Source organism: Limulus polyphemus, unplaced genomic scaffold (genome assembly GCF_000517525.1).
Source record: "Limulus polyphemus unplaced genomic scaffold, Limulus_polyphemus-2.1.2 Scaffold1794, whole genome shotgun sequence".
Taxonomy (NCBI): Eukaryota; Metazoa; Arthropoda; class Merostomata; order Xiphosura; family Limulidae; genus Limulus; species Limulus polyphemus.
Genome location: NW_013667404.1, coordinates 114,345 through 121,994, shown reverse-complemented (window position 1 = coordinate 121,994; position 7,650 = coordinate 114,345). Strand labels below are relative to the sequence as shown.

The following is a 7,650-nucleotide window of genomic DNA, read 5'->3' as shown; positions in this document are numbered from 1 at the left end:
GTAAGAGTCAACAATATATGTGTGTACGTAAATACTTGTGTTAGCGTCAGTACTGATAGGTAAATCTGAATTTTTTAGAAGGCCTCCACACGCCTATAAATATAACCAACGCGACGCACCAAAAGAGAGTATCTATTATTAGTTTGCTACAATCAGTGTGCTATAAAACTTTGGAAACTACAACTGTGATATTATAACTCTTATCAATAGGAAAACTTCGGATATTTGACCAGGAACCTTTACAAAGTTCGAACATTACAAATCATTTATCTTCGGTGGATTCTCATCGGACATTAGTATTTTTACGAAAACATTATATAAATTCATCATGGAAAACTCGACGTGTGGGGCCGATAAATAGCGAAGGACAAAGCTAGCTAGCTTCCCTTGAAGTGAAATATACCTACGTCAACTCGTAATCAACTCGCTCATCGTGAACCCTCAATAAGATATCGAAGAAATTCCAGCTTAAAAGAAAGACTTTATATTGCTTGTAAGTTTGTGATAACTATTTGTAACAACTGTTATTGTAAATTGTATTGTTGTATGTATATTAAAACGTACTTGTGTTAAAAATGAAAACTGTGTGTGTATCAATCATGTTGACAAATATCATAAACTGACTATATATATATCGGCTTGATTTAACTACCAAATCCAAAGTACAATTTAACTAATAAATTCAAATTTAACAGTTAACTCAATTTCAGGCTATTTGAAATTCTAATACGTAACAACGTCTATAAACTTTCAGTATAGCCATATCCCTGATAACTATAACTTTTACAATAATTAAAACCACAATAACAAATTTATGAAATTTAATCATTACTTAGGGCTACTGATAAGTGTATAAAGCTGCCAGCCCCCCAATGGTACAGCGGTATGTCTGCGGACTTACAAAGCTAGAATCCGGGTTTCGATACCCGTGGTGGGCAGAGCATAGACAGCCCATTGTGCAGCTTTGTGCTTAATTACAAACAAACAAAATAAAACTGCCAAAGTAGGGATTAAATTTTGTAAATTTGTGATTATGGTTTTGATTCTTATTTCATTACCTTTTGTAGGAGGATCCCTACTTCATTTTAAAATTCACAATTTTTAATACTTTTGTTTGTTTACTTTTTACGTTATACACGTATAAAGTATATATTTGAATTGGGTTGAAAAGATATTTAAGTGTGTGCATGATATGTTTACCATTTATATTATACCTGTATATATATATACAGATTTTTATCGGAATATCAGAAGTGGATACCCATAGACCAATCAAGTAAGCTGGAGAAATCTTGTAGCGATAGACCGAGCTGTGTAGGTGCTAGCCCTGCCGATGTGGTAGCAGACGAAAAAGTTTCTGTTTTACTAATTTTTGAATTGTTATACCGGAAATGTTAGCAACCTTTTTATCATATTATTAGTATACGTGTGTATAATATATCGTAATCAATACTTTGAATGTTCGGTTTTTCGCTTAGGAATTCGATAGGGAGTTTTTTCGGCGCGTGAATTATTTGGAATCCTTGTCGATCCCTACTATTAAATACTACTGTATTTAGAATACTCCCAAAAAGTTACCAGCCTCAAAACAGTTTTAGTTACTTACTTTCTTGCTGTAAAGAGAGTGAATAACGTTTCGATCCACTAATGCAAATGAATCCTTAGGATGTCAGTTGACAACAGTAAACTCTTTACTATTCCAGCTAGTCATCACCACCCACCGCCAACTCTTGGGCTACTCTTTTAACAACGAAAAGTGGGATTGACCGTCACATTATAACACCCCCACGGCTGAAAGGGCGAGGATGTTTGGTGGGACAGGGATTCGAACCCGCGACCCTCAGATTAGGAGTCGAGCGCCCTAACCACCTGGCCGTACCGGACCTATCTACAATGAACATTTCTACTTAAAATGTTAAAGCTAGGCTTAAGCACAGCGTAGCTCTACACAGAAATAGTTACACAAGATGCGTGCTGCAAAACAAATTTCAGGCTTCGTTAAATACGAAGGTCCTTCCCTCTAGTCTTACGCTGCTAAATTAGGGACGGCTAGCGCAGATAGCCCTCGTGTAGCTTTGCGCGAAATTCAAAACAACCAAACAAACAGAGTCCAGTGAGGTTTGCTTTCTCTCCGAGCATCTTCGATATACAACACATTAAACTTAGTAGCAGCCAGTGGTGTAGAAAAGATGTTCTGAGCGATGGTACGTTCAAGAAAGTGTTCCGATAGGCACTTGTGAACCCCAGACACTTTGGAACAAACAGAGCTGCAGCCCCACAGCAGCTGACTTTATACAACAAGAACTGGGCGATAGTTTTGTTGTTCCATGCGCTACTTGGTGGAATTTGATGTACGATCTGTTCGTTTCATGTGGAGAACATAATAACGAAGAGAGAGGGTTCAGTTTGTGATGAGCTGGGCATCGCTCGTTTCAACCTTTCGAATATAAACTTCATCAAAGAATATGTAATCGTCATGCTAGGTCATGTAGGTCGCGCGCTGGATTTACTTCAAAATGAAACTAAGGCCTAAGGACTACTTCTGCCAAAACTTACCGTATGTGTGATAAAACTGAAAGATCTTTGTGGTAAACTTGCAAGTCACTTCCAGACTTGCAAGTCACTTGTTAATGCTTTGATTTCAAACTGAGAAGCCCTTTGAAGCTGCCTTTATCAATTAGGGTCACGTTCTCGCAGCTGCTTTTCACTCATGGTTTAAACTGATTTGGATTAGCTCGGACACTATGAAACAAAATGTAAAACAAATGATGATTAAAAACCTTTCAGAGTAAATGGAAGACGCAGTGATGAAAGTTCTGTAAATGCTGATTTAAGTGATTTTTCGTCATTCTCCAGCACCGAGGGAGATGACGACGAAGACTTCTTCATGTTCTTTTTAAAGAATACAATTTTGTACAAATACTTGAATGTTATGCTACTATTTATACAAATAAAATCAGAAATTCATTAAAAGATAAGTTCTCTATCATTTTTTCAATTCACAAATGATTTTGCCCTCACATTTGCATTGCCTACTAAGAAAGTTAGTAGCCGGTAGTCATCGGGTTAAACAACAAGCAAAATCTGCAAGTAATTTGTCCCAACGATTTGTAGCAACGATCAAATAACACTAGATGTTACCGAACAAAGAACCATCTACTTCAAAATATAAGCCCCAGTGGCACAGCGGTATGTCTGCGGACTTACAACGCTAGAAACCAGGTTTCGATACCCGTGGTTGGCAGAGCACAGATAGCCCATTGTGTAGCTTTGTGCATAATTACAAAAAACAATCAAAATATATAGAATCAAGCTTGTTTCTTTTAGCAGCTTTTAAAGCTCTTTTCATTTCCTTCAATACGACCATTCCATCGAGTGCAGCTGTAGAGCGCATTTTCTCAACAAGGAAAGACATTTTGAAGCTAAAGAGAGCTGAACTGACGGATAACAACTTCGAGAAGCTGATGCTACTGAAATTAAATTTGAAAATGAAACACAATAAATTTAACCAAATAATAAAAGACGTAATATCTTCTAATATTAAAGATTTATTATTTCATATTAGCTTATTAACTCATTTATTATTATTATTACTGTCATTATATTTAATTATTTTTTATGTTGTGTTCCTTAAGTACTATCATTGAATGTACCGAAGGCTGTATGGTTGTTAGCTGCTTTCCTCTTATCGTTTACAAATATGGATAGGTTGTCCTGAGAAGTCTGTATTATGTTATAGTAGCAAAAAAGTATTAGCACTTACCAATAAATTTGTGTTTTTTATTCTTACATTATTCGTTGATAAAAAAAATTATAATGAAAAATGTCAGTTTCAAAAGTAGCGGTAGCGCTGCTATATTTACAAATATATAACGACAATTTCTACTTAAGATGTTAAAGGCAAGTTTAATCATAGCATAGCTATACACAGGAATAGTTACACACACACACACTCGTAACAAGATGCGTGAATAAGCTAGAGGCGCACGTGCTGCAAAACAAATTTCAGGCTTCGTTAAGTACGAAGGTAATAGTAGAGAGTTTACTTTTGTCAACTGACATTCTAAGGATTCATTTGCATTAGTGGATCGAAACGTTATTCACTCTCTTTACAGTAAATAAAGTAAGCAAATAAAACTGTTTTGAGGCTGGTAACTATTGTCGGAGTATTCTGTTGAGAAGGCCACGTTAATAAGTTGCAAAGCCAAAAATATGAACATCTTGTATTCGTTATTTTTTTGCATAATAATTTAATATGCAAAGTGATTTCTTACCGAGATTTAACCGATGTATTAGATTACAAAATCTAGTTTTGCATTTTGATGTTTATAATTCATATGATAATGTGATTAATATTGAATGTTATGAATTTTTCAGTTGTATAACCCAGGTGTATTTGATTTATCATCCAATGATACTGTATTCTGATATCCAAGAGTTTTGTATAACATTTATAGGAAGACGGTCTTGTAAGATTTTAAAATGTATTGAAAAATGAGGATGAAAAACATGCTTGGATTTTGATGGACATCGTAAGCCAGCAAAAGTACAGATGTTTAATATTACCATCGCCATATTTACCTGCCTTCCTCGTATTTCAAAGGATTGAAGCCTTGCCCGTTGGGATCAATGACCCTCGCAAACAGCACCAGAAGGTAGAGAAGGAAGCCGAGACATGCTACAAAGTGTAGAAAACATACTATTCTCCACATCCAGTTACCTAAATTTCAAGAAACGAGATACATAATAACTCCCAGTAATTAGCGTGCCAGCTGCGAATCGGAAGGTCCAAGGTTCGAACTCGCGATATACTACTTTACATGTTTCCAATTTTTCAGCTGTGGTTACATTATAAAAGTGACAATTCCTGTATTCGATTAAAAGTAGCCGTGTAGGCGACGGGTGCCTCTGACTTGCCTACCCTCTGTCAACAGTTCTAAATTAGGAACGGCTATACCTCACCTGGCCGTTTAGCCATAATATGCTTTTCGGATTGAAAATACAAGCTACTTATATTAAGTTGTGAGACGTTCCTTAACGATATAACTTGTATTCCACAAAGAAATATGACATATCGAGAATATAAATTTAACATTTCTAAAATGTCCACAACTATCGTATTTTCCTTATTATAAGTCGCATCTTTTATATTAGTCGCAGGGCTGATTTTTAGGGATTTTTTTAGTTTTTGTGGATACATAAGTCGCATCTGTATATAGGTCGTACGTCTGCGATCTTAAAAAGATCGTCCTACTGCTCTATAACATGTATTTTTATAATTTTTTATGCATACATTGTTATATTTAATGTTATTTCTTATTTCTCTTTTGATTTTCGTTTTTTGAAGTAGTGCTGATAACATGATAACTGTAATAGTGGATACGATTATTTTATCTGTTACTTGTTTAAATATGATTGTTATTGTAATAAATATTGAATGTTATTTTGTATTTTATTTCTGTTATGAAAATGGTGATGACTAAAAAAATTACTATGGAGAATCACTGTTACTATAGAAAACTCCTATATAAGTCGCACATAAAATTATTTTGGGAAAAAAATATCGACTAATACAATGGAAAATACGGTATTTAATATATCTCCTCATTTGTTGCTGTTGTTTACTTGTGTCAATATCATACTTCACGTAAATTATAGTTATTTGGAAGTATGTGTGATATTTCGCGTGTACCCCATCGATGTAATTACGGTGTGTACAATTAAAGTAGGTTATAAGGATACTTATACACAAAGCCTTTGAGTAATCTGGATGTGTTTGACGGTATGTAGACTTGATTTAACCCCGGGTTAGCTTATGAGTGCCCTGTACAAATGTAAAGGATTCTTTTTAACTTTTTATCTGCTAGCGATCCTCACTAATAGAGAGGATCATTTTTGAACAGATCTGGATAAACAACGAGAAACAACATGTTGAAACATTGTTCGAAAAGCCTAAGGGAATCTTTATTGTGAAATCTAGAGAGTACAAATGTACTTCATTAAAAAACCGAAATTTAGTCTTGGGTGTTTTTGTTTGTTTTAGCACAAAGCTACACACATTAAGCTATCTGCGTTCTGTTCATTACTGGGAATCGAACCACAGTTTTGCGTTGTAGGGCCGTAAGCTTACCGCTAACCCACTGGGGACATAAATGTGTTTGTTTGTTTTAGCACAAAGCTATACACATTAAGCTATCTACTGTGAATCGAACTCCGGATTTTATCGTTTTAAGTCTGTAAACATAGCAAGCCATGCAGGAAATTCGTTTGGCAGGCGGGTCTGAGAACTAAACAGGTGATGGACCTGATGTTTGATTGGTCCAAAATTGTTTAGAATTATGTGGATGATTGATGATGATGTGAACTTATCTATTTTCGCTTTTGTTTATAAGTGCAAAATTACAGATTGGGCTATCTGCGCTGTCCCCACAGTGGGTATCGAATTTTAACATTATATAAAAAGATTAAAATTAAACCAAACTTTTTTACAACAAGGTTAATAATTGTAAAACAAAATAATGAGAATACTTGAAAATAGAAAACTCAACTTGCATTAAAAATTGAGAACATTAGTTTAGAATATTACGTAATACAAGTATCTTCATTCACAAGACAAATCCCTCAGTGTGTCAGGCGATCCGCCCAGTTATAACTGGTAGGTAGAACCTTTATTTTTCTAAGTCAGGAGCTAGTAAAAAAAAAGGAGCGGGTTCCCTCTTATAAACACACACTAATATTTGTATTATCTTATTTTTTGTGCACTAATTGTTTAGGCTAGTCGTTAGAGTTTAATCAGCAGGGTTAGTATAGAAGGTACAGCATACACCACCTACCAACAGAAAAAAAAACGTCAATAAAACGGTCATGTTACGTTTTATTTATAACACAACGCCCGTTATTATAGCAGACGATTTCTCGATTTTTTATCGTATATTATCGACATGAGAATCAAACCTTCAAAGAACAGGCGTAAATATTGTCTTTTCGGAAAAAGAAGATTAAAGGGGAAAAAATAAACTAAATGCTGTTTCAAATTTACTTGTTTGCTTTCATTTTCTTGTAAATAATAACGACAGGTAAGTCAACATTATGGCAGTCTGTATTGACTTCTGCAGTTCTTCTGCAGAAATTTTGAGGGTTTATGTTCTTACCTTAATGGTATTTAGGGTTAGAGTTTCGGAATATAATGCGCTTTTTTTCTCTCTTTCACTTTATGTACATATTTTATGGGCTTGCACCACAGATGACGTTTCTGGAAACGTCCACACGGTAAAATATATATTCTCAATATGTCGTCTTCACTAAATATAGCTATACATTTTGATTGATATGAATGCCTATGTAAATTCCATTAGAGAAACACTGAAAAATTTTAATTAGAACCACTATTCCAGAACCAAGAGAATACTTTATATTATAATTTAAACTTCACGGGGCGTATAAAATGAATGAATACTTTAGTTTAAAAGTTGTTTTATTAACAATTTTTATTAGTATTAATAATTAGATCACCGGTGAAGTTAACTCACCATCCACAAGACAGGATCAGGGTCGTTTACCTGTAAATAGTATAAAAAAACTTGATCAGTAAACCAAATTCAACTGCTAGTGATTATGAAAGTTACACATAACATTCATCACTATTGCCCA

General features: G+C 34.6%; 2 long non-coding RNA genes across 2 annotated transcripts in view; both read right to left on the bottom strand.

Annotated features, from left to right (window-relative positions):
* Window positions 1-4,710, bottom strand: part of LOC111087146 — a 12,371-nt gene extending 7,661 nt beyond the window's left edge. Inside the window, exon 1 of the long non-coding RNA XR_002611863.1 lies at window positions 4,582-4,710. This is a non-coding gene — a long non-coding RNA (uncharacterized LOC111087146). The remainder of the gene's footprint in view (window positions 1-4,581) is intronic.
* A 2,080-nt stretch (window positions 4,711-6,790) lies between these two features.
* Window positions 6,791-7,650, bottom strand: part of LOC111087145 — a 15,228-nt gene continuing 14,368 nt past the window's right edge. Inside the window, exons 3-4 of the long non-coding RNA XR_002611862.1 lie at window positions 7,530-7,559; window positions 6,791-6,829 (exon numbers count right to left, since the gene is read on the bottom strand). This is a non-coding gene — a long non-coding RNA (uncharacterized LOC111087145). The remainder of the gene's footprint in view (window positions 6,830-7,529; window positions 7,560-7,650) is intronic.